The 22,532-nt window shown below is 38.6% G+C and overlaps 1 protein-coding gene and 1 pseudogene across 1 annotated transcript in view; one reads left to right on the top strand and one right to left on the bottom strand.

Moving 5' to 3' along the window:
* The window catches only part of ZSWIM5 (zinc finger SWIM-type containing 5), a 184,097-nt gene that overhangs the window by 140,523 nt on the left and 21,042 nt on the right, over positions 1–22,532 (bottom strand). The gene's annotated exons all lie outside the window — the stretch shown is intronic.
* Positions 14,015–14,472, top strand: LOC109375528 (40S ribosomal protein S18 pseudogene; annotated as a pseudogene).

Genomic DNA, 22,532 nt, shown 5'->3' with positions numbered 1-22,532 from the left:
GATTCGCACATGGGCCAGTGACGCTGCGCCTGAGCTGAGCTACACTGAGCTGATGGCTCCGCTGGTGAGAGCATGTGCTCCTAACAACAAGACTGCCTGTTCGATGCTAGGCTATGGCTGCCTGCAACTAAGACTGAACTCAGCACCTTGAGCTGAGCTGATGCCTGGATGGCTCTGTGGATAGAACGTGCGCTCTTAACAACAAGGCTGCTGGTTCGATTCCCACATGGGATGGTGGCTATGCCCACCCGCAACTAAGATTGAAAACAGCACCTTGAGCTTAGAGGCCATGAGCTGCCGAGGGGCAGCCAGATGGCGACAGGCGCCCTCCACAACTAAGACTGAAGAACAACAACGTGGCTGGTCCCCCTCCCCAATTCCCAACACTGTTCCCCTCCCCCAATTCCCCAATTATAAAAACAAAACCAAAAAAACAACATTTTGATTACAAAGGAACAAAATTAAAGAAACAAAAAGACCCTTTGACCTAAAAAATGAAAAAAGTCTTCTGTTAAATAACTCTTGAAAGAAGAAATACAAACAAATTATAGGATTTCTGAACAATAATAAAAACACTATATATACCTGAATCTATGGGATCCATTGAAAGCAATGATAAATAGAAAAAAATTCATAGCATTAAACACCTATATCAATAAAAAAATAAATAATTACATTTGAATCTCAAAAACCTAGAAAAGAACAAAAAGTAAACAAAAAGAAAATACAGCAAGAAGTAATAAAGATGAAGGCAGTAATTAATGAAGTAGAAACAGAAATTAGTTGATGAAATTAACAAATTAAAATCCAGACTCTCTGAAAACAAATCAACAAAATAGACAATGTAAGAGAAAACTCCATTTACAACAGCAATAAAAAAACCAAAATACTCAAAATAAACTTAAGAAGTGTTCAAGTCTGTATAAAGAAACTCATTAAACACTCTGGAAAGAACAAAAGCACTTGTTCAAAGATGTAACTTGTTCTTAGGATGTCTCAACATCAAGATTTTGGTGCTCCCTACGTTAATATAATTTAATATAACCCAAATAAAAATACCAACAAGCTTTTTTTTTTCTAGAGTGAGTCAAGCTGATGTTGAAGTTTACATGGAAAATTGAACACAGAAGAATAGCTAAGAAAAAATGAAAAAGAGAAAGCTATGAGAAAGAATTATTAGCAGATATAAAACATGTAAGTAAAGCCTTTAACAGCGTAGTATGTAAGTACACAGAAAGCCCAACAAAATAAAACAGCAAGTCTAGAAATTGACTCAATTTGGAAATATATGATAAAGGGGGTATTTCAAATCACAAAGGCAAAGACGGACTGTTTAATAAATGGTGTTGGGACAACTGGAAAAAGATAAAATTATATCCACTCTTCATACCATAATACAAGAATAAACTTCAAATGGATCAGAGTTTTAAATGTAAAGGAGTGAAAACTATACAAGTACGAGAAGAAAATATACGTACGTTTCTCTATAACCTGGATGTAGAGAGAAGCTTTTAACTATAATTCAAAATCCAGATAATAAAAGATTGTTAAATTTCACTATATTAAAATGAAAAAAATTTTTTGCATGGCCCAAGCCACCAAAAAGTAAAAAGACAAATGACAACTTGTGAAAGGACTTCTAAAAATCAAGAGAGAAGACAATAAAATCTTGAGGTCCTTTTAAAAATTGAGGGAAAAAAATCCAAAATCCCTTCTAAAATTTGAAGCAAAAAACCCTCACAAATCCTCTTAAAAGTTGAGGGAGGGCCGGCCGAGTGGCGTGATGGTTAAGAGCTGGCTTGGGATGCCAGAGGGCCCCGGTTCGGATCCCACATATGAGGCCAGTGACACTGCCCTCCACAGCTAAGATGCTGAACAACAGCTCGACCTGGAGCTGGGCTGCCGTGAGTTGCCGGTGATGGCGTAGGCTGCAGTCCCAGTGGCAGTGGGATGCCATGGGCTACCGTGTGCAGCCAGCAGCCAGCGTGAGCGTCCAGCAGCAGCAGTGAGCAGCCGTCCAGAAGTCGGCGACTGATCTGCCTCGCCCGGGAAGAGCGCAGTGATGGTGCCAGCTTGGGCCAGTGAAGCGACGTCCTCCAGAACTACACTGAAGAACAAAAAACGACAGCAACTTGTCTGTTCCCCTTCCCCCAATTTCCCAGCGCTGTTCCCATCTCCCAATTCCCCAATAAAAATCTTAAAAAAAAAAAAAAAAGTTGAGGGAAAAAACTGGGGAAAAGACATGAACAGACAATTTACAAAAAAAGATATTCAAATGCATTCAATTTTTAAATGGTCCTTAAACATATGAAACAATGTTCAACTTCACTCATAAGAAAATTGCAAATTAGGGGTAGCCAGATATCTTAGTTGGTAAGAGTGTGAGCTCTGATCAACAAGGCTGCTGGTTCGATTCCCACATGGGCCAGTAAGCTGTGCCAGTAAGCTGTGCCCTCTACAGCTAAGATTGTGAACAACGGCTTGACCTGGAGCTGGGTTGCTGTGAGTGGCTGGCGGTCAGCGTGAGCTGCCATTGAAGCTTCCATGGGCTGTGGTGAGCTACCCTGAGCAGCCAACCAATGGCCGGTGAGCGACTGCCTCAGCGGGGAAGAGCGCAATGATAATACCAACATGGGCTAGTGAAGCGGTGTCCTCCACAACTAGACTGAGAACAACAGCTCGGAGGTGGGGTGGGAGTGGGTGGGGGAAGGGTAAAAAAGAAAATTGCAAATTAAAAATATTCTGAGTACAACTTCTCACCAGTTAGACTGGCAAAACTAAAATGTATGACAATTCATTCTCTTGGTGAGTCCATGTGGAAACAGGCACTCATAAATTGCTGTTGTGAATGTAAACTGGTACACCTTTTGGAGAATTTGGCAGTATCTAACAAAGCTGTATATGCAGTTTTATCCTTTGACCTAGCAATCACACTTATAAGGATTTATTCTGCAACAATACCTACATAATCATCCACAAGGTTATTTATTGCAGCAAAATATTGGAAACTATTTAAATACCCAAACACAGGAGATTGAGTAAACTATAGCAGTGTAATACATACATTAAGGTACTATGCAGCTGTTTTTCCTAAAAAATCTGTATTAACTGATATGGAGTGATTTCCAGGATATATTGTTGAGTGGGGGGAAGAAAGCAAATTTCAAAAGAGTATATAAAGAATGTTATTTTTGTGTAAGGAAGAGTTGGGAAATGAACACACATAAATGTATCTACTTATTTTTGCAAAAAGAAACAGAGGAAGACTAAACCAGAGACCAGTAAAATTGGTTAACTGCAATGGTAGAGGGATGGGATGAAAGGGATGGAAGAGGGAGTAACACCTCTCTGAGTAATATTATTAATATTTTGTACAGTTTTTTTTTAAGATTTTATTGGGGAATTGAGGGAGGGGAACAGCGCTGGGGAATCAGGGGAAGGGGAACAGACAAGTTGCTGTCGTTTTGTTCTTCAGTGTACTTGTGGAGGACGTTGCTTCACTGGCCCATGTTAGTATTATCATTGTGCTTTTCCTGGGTAAGGCAGATCGGTTACCGGCCTCTGGATGGCCATTCATGGCGGCTCTTGGCATCTCACACCGGCTGCTGGCCGCTCACGCTGGCTGCCAGCCACTCACAGCAGCCCAGCTCCAGGTGGAGCTGTTGTTCACCATCTTAGCTGTAGAGGGCAGTGTCACTGGCCCTCATGTGGGATCCGAACCGGGGCCCTGCTGCTCAGAGCTGGCATCCCAAGGCAGCTCTTAACCAACACACCACTTGGCCGGCCCTGTACAGTTTTGATTATACAAACATGCTAATAATGTTCTACATACTAGAAAAATAAAATTAAATCAACAAAGATGGTGGGTGGGAACTGAAAAATTGAATGCAAGCAGGAACAACCAACCCCAACAGTATTTCAAAGTGATAACATAACCACATCTTGGAAAGTTCCCTCTTGCCACTTCCCAATAATCCTCACCCTCTCACCTGTTTCAGTGACAACCACTATTCTAATTTTGTTTATGGCCATAGGTTAGCTTTGCCTATTCTAGAACTTAATATGCATGGAAACAAATTATATACATTTTTTTGAGTAAGGCTTCTTTTACTTAGCATAATGTTTTTGAGATCCATCCAGGCATAATTGTATATATCAGTAGCCCCTTTTATTGCTAAGCAGTAGTCCACTGTATGAATATATCATAATTTTAGTTATTCTCCTATTGATAATTCATCCTTCTGATATTTCCAGTTTTGTGTTATTATGAATAAAGCTGCTATTAACATTTGTACACAAGTTTTTGTGTACATGTTTTCATTTTTATTGGTAAATACCTAGAAGTGAAAGGGTCATAAGAAGGTAGAAATGTAGTTTTATAAGAAACCATCAGACTTTTTTCCCAAAATGGTTTATACCATTTCCAAGAACAGTGCATGAGAGGAGAGGTCTAGTTGTTCCACATACTCACATTTGGTGTTATCTCTGTACTATTCTTACAACTTTGCTAAATGTTTGAAATTATTTCAAAATAAAGTACCATTTATTTTTATTTACTTTCTGACAGTTCTATCCTGATATGAAATAGGTCTGCTGTTCCTCTCATTTTATAGGCATTTGCCCAAAATCACACAGAAAATTGTTGGTATTATCTACTGATTGGTTTCTCCATTTCATCCATTGAAAAATTTGATAATGACCCACAACCTTCCTACACAAGTCAGTGCCATTATGTTGTTGTCTTCAGCATCCATGTGGGTAAGCAGATTGAAAACCTGTCTCTAAACTCTTTAACTTTCATATTTCCAGTAGTCTTACCCTACACTTCATTGTTAGTGACACACTCTCTTGGCCACATTTTAGATCTTATCATCGTCCCAAACTGCTTCACCTCTGCAATCATTAAGTCATACATCCTATTCTCTTCTAACTCCTTTCTGTCTTAGGCGTTCACTCAATTACCCCATTATAGTTGTTCTTCTACCTCGCTTGGATTTCCAGTCCATTTAACTACTCCATTAATTTTCTCTACCTAGTCTTCACTCATTTTCTAGGTGCCTGGTACACATTAATCCCTTAATGCATTATGGTAAGTGAAATTATCACCCAGCTTAGATTCTTGGCCCATTATTTTAATTACTCTCTTGTTAATATCCTAAAACCTGTCACTCAATTATATTTATTTGACATGTACCTGACAAAGCTTTAATGCTAAAACTATCCACCTTCTCTATAACTGCACCCACACTGATATATTGTTGATAAAAATCACACAAATAGGTTGATTGGTGCTATTGAAAATTCAGGTTCACCAATTTTATTTGGGCTCATAACATTGTCAGCATTCTTATGTTTTCTTGATCAGCTTGCTTTTCCATTCTCAACATCAAAGCTCTTCCTCTTTCTTCAAAACTCTACTTGTTCTCTACACTTGGATGTCTCATAGACATTTCAAATTCAACATGTTGAAGACTGAACTCAACATCTTTCCCACTCAACCATCCAGATACATTCCTCCTTACCTTGGTAATGGTACCACCATAAGGCCAGAAACCTGGCAGACAGCCTTGTCTCCGACTGTTCCTTTAACAGAATCCTCCCAATACATAATTAATCACCAGGTCATACTGACTACTTTCTATACAATGTCTAGAATCCAACCACTTTTTCATGGAAACCACTAGCTCAGGCCAACAAATTTTCTAACAGTTATAGTTTTTCAAAACCCATTCTCCCTTCTTCTACCCTTAGCTTAATTCTAATTCTTTCTCCAAACTGCAGTTAGCTTTCTAATTGACTTAATACTTTTACAAGACCCTGTCTGATCTGACCCTAGCCAAACTCTCTAACTTTATTAAATCTCTTTCAGTCTCAAACCTGTCACTCTCTCACCTCTAAGACTTTACATACACTATTCTCTCTACTCGAGATACTTTCCTTTAACCTTTTCATCTGGCTAACTCTTACTCAAACTTCAGCTCTCAAATTTAACATCACTTACTCTAGGCTCTATCTTAGTTCCGAGAATAGTAAGAGCCTCCTGTCATTTGTCTTCTACCCTATACTGTCCCTGCACTCAAGGAATTTACAATCGAATGTAGATAAAGCCAACAGAGAGGGGCACTTACAATGCATAAGTTGTACAAGAAAGGAGTTTTTAATTTTCCTACCTGACAGAGTCACAGGGAAGGTGATATCTGAATATAGTTTTAAAAGATGAAGAGAAGCTTGACAGAATGAGGATACTATTCCCTCCTACTCCAAACACACACACATAGGGAGAGGAAGATGTGAGAGGATAGTGTCTAAACAGATATACAAACATGTGCATGTGAAAGGCAGGAAGAAGGCTTGAAGGGAGGAGAGAAGGATGGAGGTCAAGGACAAGAGATTCTGTATTATAGTGGCATAAAGTACAAGAATGTGAGAGTCTATTCAGTATTTCCAATTTCTTCAGAATTGTCAGGCATTTGTTAAAATATGCCAATTTCCAGGCCTCGTATCAGCAACAAAACAGAAAACCAAACCCTGAAGTTATAATTAGCTTTTACAATCTTACTGTAAGTATAACTACAATAGGAAAAAGTGAATGTGTACAATTCTTAATTACTACTCAAATTAAGCAGCTTAAAAAGGGAAAACATATCACTCAGAGGTTTGACAGAGGTTTAACATATTTTAAATCAGGAGAATATACATTTTCTAATCAATTTATTATATCAGTCTCAAATATTTTGGTCTCAGGACCTTTACAATTGTTAAAACTTACTGAGGATTCCCAAAGAGTATCTGTCTATGTGGGTCATATCTATCAATATTTACGATATTATAAATTAAAATTTAAATGAAGGACTTTCTTTGGAGAGATCTCTCCAAGAAAGTGAGAAACCCCCAATCTACTACCCTTCTAACATCATATATAGCTATTACAATACCACTGACTATATTCCCTATGCTGTACTCCATCCACATCCTGTGACCATATATATGTATATATGTATATGCATAACACACACACACACACACACACACACAAACACAACATGAGGTTGGACAATTAAGTTAGCAAACTTGTTGCAATGATGTTTTTTGATATCAGAGGGATTATTCATTATGAATTTGTACCAGCTGGACTAACAGTTAACCAAGTTTACTATTTGTAAGTGCTGAAAAGGCTGCGTGAAAAAGTTAGACGAAAATGATCTGAACTTTGCACCAACAATTCATGGCTCTTGCATCACAACAACGCACCTGCTCACACGGCACTGTCTGTGAGGAAGTATTTTAGCCAGTAAACAAATAACTGTATTGGAACACCCTCCCTACTCACCTGATCTGCCCCCCCCCCAGTGAATTCTTTCTTTATCCGAAGATAAAGGAAATATTGAAAGAAAGACATTTTGATGACATTCAGCACATCAAGGGTAATACAATGATAGCTCTAAAGGCCACTCCAGAAAAAGAGTTCCAAAACTGCTTTGAAGGGTGGACTAGACGCTGGCGTCAGTGCATAGCTTCCCAAAGGGAGTACTTCAAAGGTGACCATAGTGTTTTCAGCAATAAGGTATGTAGCACTTTTTCTAGGATAAGTTCACGAACTTCATTGTCAGACCTTGTATATAGAAACCCCTAAAGATTCCACCAAAGAACTATTACAACTGATAAATTAATTTAGTAAAGTAGCAGGATACAAAATTAATATTCAGAAATCAGCTGCATTTGTATACACCAATAAGAAACTATCAGAAGGAGAAATTAAGAAAACAATCCCATTTACAATTGCATCAAAAACAACAAAATACTTAGGAAAAAAATTAACCAGGGAAGTAAAAGATCTGTACTCAGAAAATTATATGACATTGAAGAGAGAAATTTAAGAAGACAAATAGGGCCGGCCGAGTGGCGCGACGGTTAAGAAATGGCTTGGGACACCAGAGGGCCCCGGTTCGGATCCCACATATGAGGGCCAGTGACACTGCCCTCCACAGCTAAGATGCTGAACAACAGCTCAACCTGGAGCTGGGCTGCCCTGAGTCACTGGCGTCGGCGTAGGCTGCAGGCCCTGTGGCAGTGGGTTGCCATGGGCTACCATATGTAGCCAGCAGCCAGCGTGAGTGGCCAGCAGCCAGCATGAGCGGCCAGCAGCCACAGTGAGCGGCCGTCCAGAAGCCGGCGACTGATCTGCCTTGCCTGGGAAGAGCGCAATGATGCCAACTTAGGCCAGTGAAGCAACGTCCTCCACAACTAGACTGAAGACCAAAACAACAGCAACTTGTCTGTTCCCCTTCCCCAATTCCCCAGCGCTATTCCCAACCCCCCAATTAAAAAAAATCTTTAAAAAAAAGAAGACAAATAAATGGAAACATACCATGCTCATAAATAGGAAGAATTAATATAGTTAAAATGTCCATACTACCTAAGGCAATATATAGATTCAACACAATCCCTACCAAATTACCAACGACATTTTTCACAGAACTAGAACAATAATTCTAAAATTTACATGGAACCATAAAAGATGCCAAATACCCACAGCAATCTTGAGAAATAAGAACAAAGTGGAAGGTATCACACTACCTGACATCAAATCATACTGCAAGGCTATAGTAATCAAAACAGCATGGTATTGGCATAAAAACAGACACATAAATCAATGGAACAGAATAGCCCAGAAATAAATCCATGCCTATATGGTCATTTAATCTATGATAATGGAAAGAAAAATTTACACTGGGGTAAAGACAGTCTATTTAATAAATGGTGCTAGGAAAACTGGACAGATACATGCAAAAAAATGAAACTGGACCACCTTCTTATGCCATATACAAGAATAAATTCAAAATGAATTAAAGACTTAAATGTAAGGCCTGAAACCATAAAACTCCTAAAAGGAAATACAGGAAGTAAATTCGCAGACATTACCTTAGTAATATTTTTACTGATATATCTCCTCGGGAAAGGGAAGCAAAAGAAAAAATAAACATGTGGGACTACATCAAACTAAAAGTTTTTTCACAACAAAGGAAATCATCAGTAAAACAAAAAGGCATCCTACCGAGTGGGGGAAGATATTTTCCAATGATATATCTGATAAGGGGTTAATATCCAAAATTTATTTTAAAAACTCATACAACTCAATACCAAAAAAACCCCCAAACAACCCCATTACAAAAAGGGCAGAGGGCATGAAGAGAAATTTCTCTACAGAGGACATACAGATGGCCAACAGACATATGAAAAAATGCTCAACGTCACTAATCATTAAAGAAATGCAAATAAAAACCACAATGAGATACCACCTCACCCAGGTCAGAATGGCTATCATCAATAAATCAACCAACAAGTGCTGGCAACAATGTACAGAAAAGGGAACCCTCGTGCACTGCTGGTGGGGTTGCAGATTGGTGCAGTCACTATGGAAAACACTATGGAAGCACCTCAAAAAATTGAAAATGGAACTACCTTATGACCCAGCAATTCCACTCCTGGGTATCTATTCAAAGAAATCCAAAACACTAATTTGAAAAAATATATGCACCTCTATGTTTAATGAAGCACTATTTACAATAGCTAAGATATGGAAACAATCAAAATGGCCATCAATAGATGATTGGATAAAGAAACTGTGGTACATTTATACAATGGAGTATTACTCGACCATAAAAAAGAATAAAATCTTACCATTTGCAAGAACATGGATGGATGGACCTTGAGAATATTATACTATGTAATAAGTCAGACTGAGATAGACAAATACTGTATGATCTCACTTATATGTGGAATCTAAAGAACTGAATGAATCAGCAAACAAAACAGAAATAGACACAGAGATACAAAAAAGGCCACTGTCAGTTGCTAGATGGGAGGGGGAAGAGATAGGGGGAAAAGATGAAGGGATTAGAAAGTATAAATTAGTAGACACAATATAATCATGGGGATATGAAATACAGTATGGGGAATATAATCAACAATGTTGTAAAGATTATGTAAGGTGCCAGATGGGCACTGGACTTATCGGGGGGATCACTTCATAGACTGTGTAGATGACTGACCAATGTGCTGTACACCTGAAGCTGAAGTAGAATAATATTGTATGTCAACTATAATTAAATATAAATAAATATATATATATATATGTATGTATATATATATATATATATATATATATATATATATATATATATATATATATATATATATATATATATATATATAGTCAAGGAATGTGGAGTATAGCATAAGGAAGATAGTAAGGGATATTGTAACAGCTATATAAGATGTCAGAGGGGTAGTAGCGTGGGGGAGGTGGGTTATCACTTTGTGAGGGGTGTAAATGTCTAACTATTACATTGCTTTGTACACCTAAAACTAATAAAATTAAATTAAAGTAAGAAAAAATATCCTATCAAATTATTGGGGGCCGGCTGAGTGGCTCGTTGGTTAAGAGTTGGATTGGAAGTGCGAGCTCTGAGCAGCAGGGCCACCGGTTCAGATCCCACATGGGCCAGTGATGTTGCGCCCTCTACAGCTAAGATGGTGAACAACAGCTTGACCTGGAACTGGGCTGCCGTGAGTTGCCGGTGACGGCGTAGACTGCAGTGGGGCTGCAGTGGGTTGCTGTGAGCTACCGTGAGTGGCTGGCGGCCAGCGTGAGTGGCCGTCCAGTGGCCAGTGACTGATCTGCCTCCGCCGGGAAGAGTGCAATGATCACAATAACAACATAGGCCAGTAAGCGACGTCCTCCACAACTAGACTGTACAACAAAATGACAGCAACTTGTCTGTTCCCCTTCTCCAATTCCCCAATGCTGTTCCCTCCCCTAATTCCACCCCCAAAAAAAATCTTACAAAAAAATATTATTGGGATGCAGTGAAAGCAGTAATAAGAAAAAAATTTATATTACATGCCTATCTCAAGAAGAAAAATCTCAAATAACCTTACATTATAGCTTAAAGGACTAGAAAAAGAAGAACAAATGAAGCCCAAAGTCAGCAGAAGGAAGGATATAATAAAAATTAGAGCAGAACTAAATGAAACAGAGAAAAGACAATAGAAAAATTAATCCAACAAAGAAATTTCAACAAAGGATTTATTCAAGCAATTAACTTACTTACATCAGTTACTAAAAAATTCTGCCAATGGGACAACTGCTACATGTTGGCTTCCAGAATGGGTTGTGTTCCTCCATATACAATTCCCTAAAATCAAGCTTTCTAAAAAAATTAATAAAATGCTAAATACCCTCCTCTGTTGTCTTTTCAACAAGTTCTAGGGCTATTCCAATGCAACGAAGATTCAAAAAATTAATTTTATATTGAAAAAATTAGTGTATGATATTTCTTTGTTCTAAGGTAAGAAACTCAATTGAATTTGAATTGTCTACCATGGCATATATCTGACAAAGATTAATTTAAAACAGATATTATCTCTGAAACCAAAGTCCATTGAATGGCTTCACAGCCTGTCAATTGTGTGAAAGGGTCTCTCGCTGCAGCTCTGTTATTACACGTCTTTCAAAAATAGTTCAGTCTATTTTTATAAGATAGAAAGTCAGATTATTATATTCCATAACCTAATAAGAATCACAAAAGCACAAAAGTATAATTATAAAGAAATAAAGTATGATCTAAGGGGCTTTGTGAGAATGAACATTAACCAATACTATCAAGAAAAAGCTAAGCGCTGCTGTGAGCGGCCATCCAGTGGCTGGCGACCGACTGCCTCACCTGGGAAGAGTGCATTGATAATACCAACATGGGCCAGTGAAGCGACGTCCTCCACAACTAGACTAAAGAAAAAAACGACAGCAACTTGTCTGTTCCCCTTAGCCCAATTCCCCAGCACTGTTCCCATCCCCCCAATTCCCCAATAAAAATCATTAAAAAAAAAAGGTTTCATAGATTATAACAAGGCTATGAACTATGGCCAATCCCTTTTCTCATCTTGTAATCGAAAAAACCACACCATACACACAGGGAATTTAAGGTAGCTAAATTTGTAGGCTATGCGGAGTAGCAACAGCAATAGAGCAATTCCTACAATCCTACAGTCTCAACAACCCGAACTGTAAAATCAATAATGGTTAAAATTAGAGAAGGATATGCAAAATATACCTTTATTAACAAAACATTTCCCAGTTCTGAATCTTATTAAATGAGAAATAAGAACCAGAGGATACTCTCCTTACCCTTTCTATAAGGCAATTCAGGGAAATTAAGCAATCAGTTGCCACTTGATATCACGTGGTAACAAGCTCGATAACACATCCTTGTATTACCTCTCCCTCCTTCCCTATCTCACTCTTGCTTCCTTAGGGTTGAATTCCCTTACAACATAGTAGCACATTAAAAAAACATTTCCAAGCTCAATGAATAGCAGGAAATCTCCCTTAGTCCAATTCATTCTATGGAACAAACAATACTAAGTTTTATGACTTGCAAAAATAAGGACTCTGGGTTCCTGGTTGGAAAGGAAGAAAAAAATTATCTCTATTGAGAGAACTAATAAATGAGTTCAACAAGGTTATAGATACAAGGTCAATAAACAAAAATCAATCATATTTAAATATACTAGCAATGAATAACCTGAAAAGAAACTTAAGAAAACAATTTCATTTATAATAACATGAAAAAAGAATAAAATATTAGAAGTAAATTCAACCAAGGAAGTACAGAAGTTGTACTCTACAAAACACCATTGAAAGAAATTAAAAAGGACTCAAATAAATGGGAAAATATTCCATGTTCATGAATCAGATGGCTAGTCTAGTCTACCATACCATTGTTCTGGTATGGTAGACAGAACAATGCCCATCCCTCTCAAATATGTCCATGTATGAATCCCAGAACTTGGCAAAAGGAACTTTGCAGATGTGATTAAGTTAAAATTCTGGAGATGTGGAGATTATCTGAATGGGCCCAATGTAATAGAAGGATCCTGATAAGAGGGAGACTTAGTCAGAGAGAGGAAATGTGACAATGGAAGTAGTGAAGTGATACGTTATGAAAATGGAGGAAAGAGCCATGAACCAAGGAATGTTAGTGGCTTCTAGAAGCTGGAAAAAGGCATGGAAAGAGATCTTCCCCTAGAACTGCTGGGTGGCACACAGCTCTGCCAACAACTTGACTTTTGGCCAGAAAGACCTATTTCACACTTCTGACCTCCAGAACTGTAAGGTATTAAGTCTGTATTAAGTCTTGTCTTAAGCAACTGAAGTTGTGGTATTTGTTATGGCAGCAATAGAAAATTAATACAAATGGCAATACACATTTGTACAGTTTGATCTACAGATTCAGTGCAAACCCTATCAAAATCCCAGCTGGCTTTTTTGGAAAAGCTGACAACCTGATTCTAAAATTCATATGGAAACTCAAGGGAACCAGAATAGCCAAAATAATCTTGAAAGAGAAGAACAGTAATCAAAACTGCATATGGTACTAGCATAAAAACACAAACAGACCAGTGGAACTAAATCAAGAGTCCAGAAATAAACCCACTCATACATGGTCAACTAATATTTAACAAGGAAGCTAAAAATACTCAGTAGGGGAAAGAATAATTTCTCAGTAAACGGTGTTGGGAAAACTAGATACCCATATACAAAAGAAAAACTGGACCCCTATGTTACCACTCACAAAAATTAACTCAAAGTGGATTAAAGACTTAAATGTAAGACCTGGTACCATAAAATTCCTAGAAGAAAATATAGTAAAAAAGCTTTTTTACATCATTCTTGGCAATGACTTTTTAGATATAACACCAAAAGCACTAGAACAAAAGCAAAAATGAGCAAGTGAGATTACATCAAATTAAAAAGTTCCTGCACAGCAAAAAAATCAACAAATAAAAAGGCAACCTATGGAATAAGAGAAAATATTTGCAAACCATATATTAAATAATGGATTAATATTTAAAATACATAAGGAACTCAAACAACTCATACTAAACAATCCAACTTAAAAATGGACAAATGGCTTCCACAGGAGGGCTACACGCTGCCACTGGGGCTGCCGCCATGCCTCTTGTGATTCCCAACAAGTTCCAGCATATTTTGTGAGTACTCAACACCAGTATCAATGGGTGGTGAAAAACAGCCTTTGCCATCACTGCAATTAAGGGTGTCGGGTGAAGATATGCTCTTGTGGCGTTGAGGAACGCAGACATCGATCTCACCAAGAAGGCAGGAGAGCTCACTGAGGATGAGGTGGAACGTGTGATCACTATTATGCAGAATCCACGCCAGTACAAGATCCCAAACTGGTTCTTGAGCAGACAGAAGGATGTGAAGGATGGAAAATACAGCCAGGCCCTGGCTAATGGTCTGGACAACAAGGTCTGGAAAGACCTGGAGTGACTGAAGAAAATTCAGACCCACAGAGGCTGTGCCACCTCTGGGAACTTTGTGTTCGAGGCCAGCACACCAAGACCACAGGTCACCATGGCTGCACTATGCGTATGTCTAAGAAAAAATAAATCTGCAGGCCTTGTCTGTTAATAAATAGTTTAGAAACCAAAAATAAAAATGAATAAAAATAAATAAAAATGGGCAGAGGACTTGAATAGACATTTTCCCAAAGAAGACATACAAATGGCCAACAAGTACATGAAAAGGTATTCAATATCATCAGGGAAATGCAAATCAAAACTACATGAGATATCACTTCACACCTGTTAGAATAGCTATTAAAAAAAATAATAAATGCTATCAATGATGTGGAGAAAAGGGAGCCCTGGTGCACTGCTGACAAAGACTTTACCTACTCTGCCATCTTGACCAGAAGTCAACAATGCAGTATTCAAACAATACAGTCATCGGGGCCGGCTGAGTGGCTCAGTTGGTTAAGAGTTAGCTTAAGAGTGCAAGCTCTGAGCAACAGGGCCGCTGGTTCGATTTCCACATGGGCCACTGACACTGCGCCCAAGCTGAGCTGCCAACAGGTGGCAGGATGGCTCAGCTGCTAAGAGCACGTGCTCCTAACAACAAAACTGCCTGTTCGATGGTGGGCTCTACCCGCCCTCAACTAAGACTAAACTTGGCACCTTGAGCTGAGCGGCTACCTGAATGGCTCAGTGGATAGAGCGTGCACTCTTAACAGCAAGGCTGCTGGTTCAACTCCCACATGGGATGGTGGCTACGCCCACCTGCAACTAAGATTGAACACAGCACCTTGAGCTTGGAGGCCATGAGCTGCTGAAGAGCAGCCAGATGGTGAATGACACCCTCCACAACTAAGATTAAAGAACAACAACTTGGCTGGTCCCCTTCCCCAATTCCCCAACACTGTTCCCTTCTCCCAATTCCCCAATTAAACAAACAAACAAACAACAACAACAACAAAAATACAGTCATGGTGGCACTACTGTTCCTTTGGGGGGCTCTCCTCCCACCCAGCTGGTCCAGCACAGGCAAGAGGCAAATATGTACTCTCCATTAACCTAATATCATTCGTCCAGTCCTGGTGATTCCCTGAGACGTGGCCTTGGTAATTCCCTGAGACCCCACCCCACCCCACTCGCTTGCCCAGCCTGAGCTATTTCCAGTGACTCCTCCACATAAGTAGTCTGCTTTGACTAACCCTGTGGACTTTCCCAAACTCTACCAAAGGTCCACGAATCCCAAACAGCAGCATCCAGCCTTGGTGTTCCTTGTAGCTCTTGCAAAGGGGCCCCAAACCCAGCACAGGCAGTGACCAGCCTCAACTTGCATTGAAAATCCCATCAGGCAGCCCCAAGCCTGGCATAAATGGAGGCCAGTCTTGACCTGGAATGTATCTTCAAATAAGTGGCCACAGCCTGGCACAAGTGGCAACTGGCCTCAACTCACACTGCAGTATCCACCAAAAGACCCAAAGCCTGGCACAGGTGGCAGCTGGCCTCAGTTCACAGCATAGCCTCCCTGACAACTCCAAGGCCAGCACAAGTGGCAACCAACTGCAGATTTATTTTGTAGCTCCTACCAAGTGACCCAAAGCCTGGCATAAGCAGTGGCTGAACTTGGCCTGCACTGAAGCCCCTCCCAAGAGGCTCCAGACCCAACACACCCAGTGGCCAGCTTCAGGCAACACCAGAGCACCACTCAGTAGCTCCACAAACATACCCAAAAGGCACACTTGGTTGGTACCAGAGCTCCACTAAAGCAACTTCTGTTCCACAAGACAGCTCCTGCATTACACCTCAAATGTTGTAGACAAGGCCAGCCCTCACAACCAGTCAGCATAAGGGTCAACCCTGCCCACTGACATGCCAACAACAATTAAGGGTTAGGATTATAACAGGAGGGTACACGTAACACACACAAGGGACACACCTGGAGCCCCCATATCAGGTAACCAGAGAAACTGCACCACTGGGCCCCACAGGACACCTTCTGCATAGGCCACTCAGTCAAGACCAGGAGACTTAGCAGATCTACCTAATACACAGAAACAAAGACAGGGAGTCAGCCAAAATGAGAAGACAAAAAAACATATCCCAAATAAAAAATAGGAAAAAACTCCAGAAAAAGAGCTAAATGAAATGGAGACGAGAAATCTACCAGATACAGAGTTCAAATTAATGATTATAAGGATACTCAGTCATCTCAATGAGAACTTCAACAAAGAGATAGGAAACATAAAAGTGGAGATAGAAACATAAAAAAGAACCAGTCAGAAATGAAAAATACAATAACTGAAATGAAGAATGCACTAGAGAGAATCAACAGCAGATCAGATGAATCAGAGGACTGAATCAGCAATCTAGAAGACAAGGTAGCGTAGTGGAAAACACCCAATAAGGAAAGCAAAAAGAAAAAAAGAATAAAAAAGATGAGGACAATTTAAGGTACCTCTGGAACAATATCCAGCATACCAACATTTGCATCATAGGGGTAATAGAAAGGAAAAAAACAAAGGGATTGAAAACCTATTTGAAGAAATAATGATGGAAAATTTCCCTAACCAGGCAAAGAAAATAAACATACAAGTCCAGAAAGCGCAAAGAGTCCCCAACAAGATGAACTCAAAGAGGCCCACACCAAAACACATCATAATTAAAATGCCAAAAGTTAAAGACAAAGAGAGAATCTGAAAAACAGCAAGAGGAAGGCAGTTAGTTACCTACAAGGGAGCTCCCATAAGACTGTCAGATGATTTCTAAACAGAAACTTTGCAGGCCAGAAGGGATTGGCATGAAATATTCCAAGTTGTGAAAAGCAAGGACCTACAACCAAGACTACTCTACCCAGCAAGGCTATCATTTAGAATCAAAGGAGAGATAGAGTTTCCCAGACAAGAAAAAGCTAAAGGAATTCATCACCACTAAGCCAGTATTACAAGAAATATTAACCTGATAAGTAGTTAATATCCAAAATATATAGGGAACTCATGCAACTTAATACCAAAAAACAAAAACAATCTGATTTAAAAATGGGCAAGAGAACCTAAGTAGACATTTCTCCAAAGAAGACAGACAGATGGCCAATAGACATATGAAAAGACAGATGGTCAACATCACTAATCATCAGAGAAATGTAAATCAAAACCACAATGAGATATCACCTCACACCTGTCAGAATGGCTATCACCAAAAAATCAACAAACAATAAGCATTGGCAAGGATGTGGATGTGCACTATTGATGGCATTGTAAACTGGTGCAGCCACTATGCACAACAGTATGGAGGTTTCTCAAAAACTTAAAATTAGAACTACAATATGACCCAGCAATTTCACTTCTGGGTATTTATTCAAAGAAATCTAAAACAGTAATTCAAAACAACATATGCACCCCCATGTTCACTGCAGCATTATTTACAATAGCCAAGAGATGGAAGCAGCTTAAGAGTTTCACTGATAGAAAAATGGATAAAGATGTAGTACATACACACAATGGACTATTACTCATCCACAAAAAAAGAATGAAATCTTACCATTTGCGGCAATATGAATGGACCTAGAGAGTATTGTGCTAAGTGAAATAAGCCAGGCAGAGAAAGACAAATGCCATATGATTTCACTTACATGTGGAATTTAAAAAACAAATGAATAAAACAGAAACAAACTCATAGATACAGAGAACAAATTGTGAGTGCCAGGTGAGAGGGAGATTGGGGGGATTGGTGAAAAAAGTGAAAGGGATTAAGTACTAATTGCCAGTTATAAAAATAGTCATGGGGATGTAAAGCACAGCTAGGGAACATAGTCAATAATGTAATATCTATGTATGGTATCAGATGGGTACTCAATGTATTGGAGTGATCACTTCATAAGCTACATAAATGTCTAATCACTATGTTGCACACCTGAAACTAAAATATATTGTATGTGAACTATAACTGAAAAATAAATTTTAAAATATAGTATTGTATACTTTCAAGTATTGTATACTTGAAAGTTGCTAGAGTAGAGCTTTAATGTTCTCACCATAAAAACAACAAAATAGTAATTATGTGAGGTAAAGGATATGTTAACTAATCTTATTGTGGTAAACACTTCACAATATATTGGTTTGTAGGAAAAGTCATGACGTATTTTTCTGTTTTTCATTGAAAAATGCATCATGACTTTTCCGACAACACAATATAAATATATCAAATCATCACATTGTACACCTTAAACTTGTACAATGTTATACGAGTATGTCAATTATCTCAATAAAGCTGGAAAAAGAAAAAGAAGAAAAATGTTGGAAACTCACACTTCTCAATTTTAAAACTTACTACAGAGTAACAGTAATCATGACAGTGTGGTGCCAGCACAAGGGCAAAACATAGATCAATGGGACAGAATCCTGAAATGAACCCATCTATGGTCAGTTAATTTTCAACAGTGCCAACACCATTCAATGGGGAAAGAATAGTCATTTAAACAAATAATGCTGGGACAACTGATAGCCACATGCAAAAGAATGAAGTTGGAGACTTTCCTAATACCATACACAAAAAACAATCAAAATGGACCTTAGACATAAATATAAGAGCTAAAACTATAAAACTCTTAGAAGAAAACATAAGAATGACTCTTCATGACCTTGGGTTAGGAAATGGTTTTATAGCCATGCCATCAAACAAACAAGCAACAAAAGAAAACATAAACTATACTTCATCAAAATTAAAAACTTTTATTCTTCAAAGAATACTATCAATAAGTGAAAAGACAACCCACAAAAATGGAAGAATATGTTTGCAAATCATATATCTGATAAGGGACTAGTATCTCAAATAAATAAATAACTCAAGAATAAAAAGACAACTGAATTTAAAAATGGGCAAAGAATCTGAATAGCTATTTCTCCAAAAAAAATATACAAATGAATAACCAATAAGCACATGAAAAGTGGTTCAATATCATTAGTAATCAGGGAAATGCAAATCAAAACCAACCATGGTGAAATACTACTTTGCTCTCACTTGGATGATAATAATAATAATAATAATAATAATAAAAAGATTGATGGTAACAAGTGTTGAAAAGGATGTAGAGAAATTGGAACCCTCATACATTGCTGGTTGGATTGTAAAATTGTACAGCTACTTTGGAAAATAGTTTGGTAGTTCCTCAAAAAATTAAACATAGTTATTGAATGACCCAACAATTCTGTTCCCCACCAAAATAAAAACATGTATTCATATAAAATCTTGTACATGAATAGTCATGATAGCATTATTCATAACCAAAAGGGAACTCAAAAGCCCAACTAATAAATGAATAAACAAAATATAGTATATCCATACAATGGAATATTATTCAGCCATAAAAAGGAATGAAATACTGATACATACTACAACATGATGAATCTTGAAAACATGCTAAGTGAAAAAAGCCAATCTCAAAAGACTACATATTTTATGACTCCATTTATATAAAATGTCCAGAATAGGCATAGAGACAGAAAGCAGTGGTTGCTTAAGGGCTAGTGGGGATGGGAGGATTGGGGTGGGGGCGTGATATTAAAGGGCACAGGGTTTCTTTTGTGATGATGAAAATGTTCTAAAATTGACTATGGTGATGGCTGCCCATATCTGTGAATATACTAAAAACCATTTAATTGTACACTTTAAATGGGTGACTTGTCTGGTATATGAATTATATCTTACTAAAAGTGTTAAGAAAAAGAAAGTCTGTTGTGAGCGGCCCCAGTTCCAAAATGCTACTTAGTCTCTTCAGGGACACTGTTGACATTCTTGTCTTCAAGGCCTCATCAAGCAACCTTGGGCTCAGGGCAGAGGAAAGGTAGCTTCCTTACTAAAAGCCTCTCAGCAAAGCTAACTTGTCTTGATAATCTGCTAAATGACATATTTATCGCATGGCTATATAACTGCAGTAAGTTAAAATACAACTCAATTTTTCAATTCTAATCCCTAAGTAAATAGGTATGGGGAGTAGGTACTAGAAAATCACTCACTACTAAAGCTCTAAGTAAAACTACACTAAAATACTAGAAATAAAAACATAAGATTTTGGTTGAGTGACTTCTTTTGTTGCAAATTATCCTGATTATATATTAATAATATTTGCAGGGACAACACAAGAGGTGACAATCTACAAATCTTTACAATGAACACCCTGATAACGTATCAAAGAAACATTAATAAAGCAGATTCAACCATGTTTTATTTGATATTTAGAGACTACATAATAGACCTGATTTTAATGTCACATAATATGCTACCTTAGCAACATATGGTGTTTATGAAATAAAGTAGATTTGCCAACACAAAGAAAACTAACATCAGGGAGCAGATGACATTTAGCAACCAGGTTAGCACAGGGCCTGTCTTGGTACTCCCCTGCCCAATGTCGACAGCAAATGAACAAGTCCAATGGTCAAGGCCTAAAAAGGGTATGATAACAAGGTTCAGGCTCCTGGACAGTCACCCCATCTGTCCAAGTACAAATTATGGCCAAGAATCTAGAACAGAGGTTAGAGGAGGGAGACAATGAGTATCCCCTGTGATCTGAAGACTAGCTGTAGTGGAAGAGGTTGGAAATCGCCTACTAATCTTACTCTTGTAAATTCCCCCAGAAAAAGAAACCAAACAGAAAGCTGGAGGATTTGCTCCCACATGGGGTGAATTTACTACATGCAATTAATCCAAGAGGCACAAGGAGTGCAGTGACCAGACACTCCTTTCAGGAACAAACCATTCATTCCTCTAACTGCCAGGAGAGCTGGCTGCTAGCAGCTCACAACTAAGTCTTCCTCCACAAACTGCCCTCAACCAAAACATCATGGGTTAAATTCTCTGAAAGCAGACACTGAGATGGAGATTGGGATGCTAGACACTTATTTAGAAATCAACACCTGTGAAGGAAAGGCAGCAGAAGCAGGACTGAGGAGAGGAAGAAGTCAAACTGCAATGCAGGCCTGATGACCGGATACAGCTCTCTGGAGCAAGTATCGCTGGTCAAAGAGTTCCATGTTAGGCAGAAATAGTTGGATCTTTATACTCCCACTTTGCTCAGCCATTTGCAAGCTGTCTCTAGAAGACTATGAGGTCAGGTGAAGCAGCTCTCTGTAGCTGTGGCAGATGCTGAATCAGCTGAAAGTCAGAAGCTGTCTGCTGAAAGCACTTCCTGTAGCTGAGAAGGGGAAATGTGAGTTTATCTCCATCTCTACCACAGAAAGAAACTGCCTCACCCAAGGTCATGCGGCCTCCCCCTCAGGTCAGCCCACATCTAATTCCAGACAACTCTGAAGTATCACCCTAGCTCCAGAGTTCCAAAAAGGATTGACTAAAGTCTTTGTTTCAATTGCATCAGTTCAATCTCTCTGCCTTCCTAAACTTCCTTCATTTCATTACAAGTGTTGTTCCTCAATAAGCCTTGTGCAAGCAAATCTCCATCTCTGTCTATTTCCCAGGGAACATAACCTAAAAAGCCCAATTCCATAGGAAGATTCAATCAAAAGGTAGCTATGACCTACTCTGTTCAGTAACCTCACAGGATATTATTTTATTTCAGCTAGGGCAAATCATTAAAACTCAGCTGTCTAGGGCACAATAATGTCAAGCCATCATTCTGTTGAAACAAACAAACAAAAAAAGCAACTTATACAGTAGTATTTAGGTAAGTAGCAGATGCCAAATAAACTATTTCAGTAGTAGAAGTAGCAAATAGAGGTCTGTTAACCTTTAAGAAAATTATTCAACTCATAACCTGAAAATGTGTAGAATAAGAAAGGTTAATTGAATCACATTTAGTCATATTATATACATTAAGGTTCAAAGGCAGTAGAGGAATTAATTGCAGAATTTTTATTAACTAAAAGAGATTCTTCTGCATAAATTAGTGGTCCCTGGACTTATTTAAGTCACGGGTCCCTATGAGTATCAAATAAAAGTTATGGACTGTCTTCTCTCAAAAATGTCCATATTTGTAAAATTTGAAAATAATTTCAGGAGTTCATGGATCCCTGAAAGCCATTTTACTCATGCCAAGTTAAGAACCTTTGACGGGCTGGCCAAGTGGCGCATTGGTTAAGAGCTGGCTTGGGATGCCAGAGGGCCCCGGTTTGGATGCCACATATGAGGGCCAGTGACACTGCCCTCTACAG

This window comes from Hipposideros armiger, unplaced genomic scaffold, assembly GCF_001890085.2.
Source record: "Hipposideros armiger isolate ML-2016 unplaced genomic scaffold, ASM189008v1 scaffold_965, whole genome shotgun sequence".
NCBI classification, from domain to species: domain Eukaryota; kingdom Metazoa; phylum Chordata; class Mammalia; order Chiroptera; family Hipposideridae; genus Hipposideros; species Hipposideros armiger.
The sequence above is the reverse complement of the archived record's forward strand: the minus strand, read 5'-3'. Positions and strand labels throughout refer to the sequence as shown.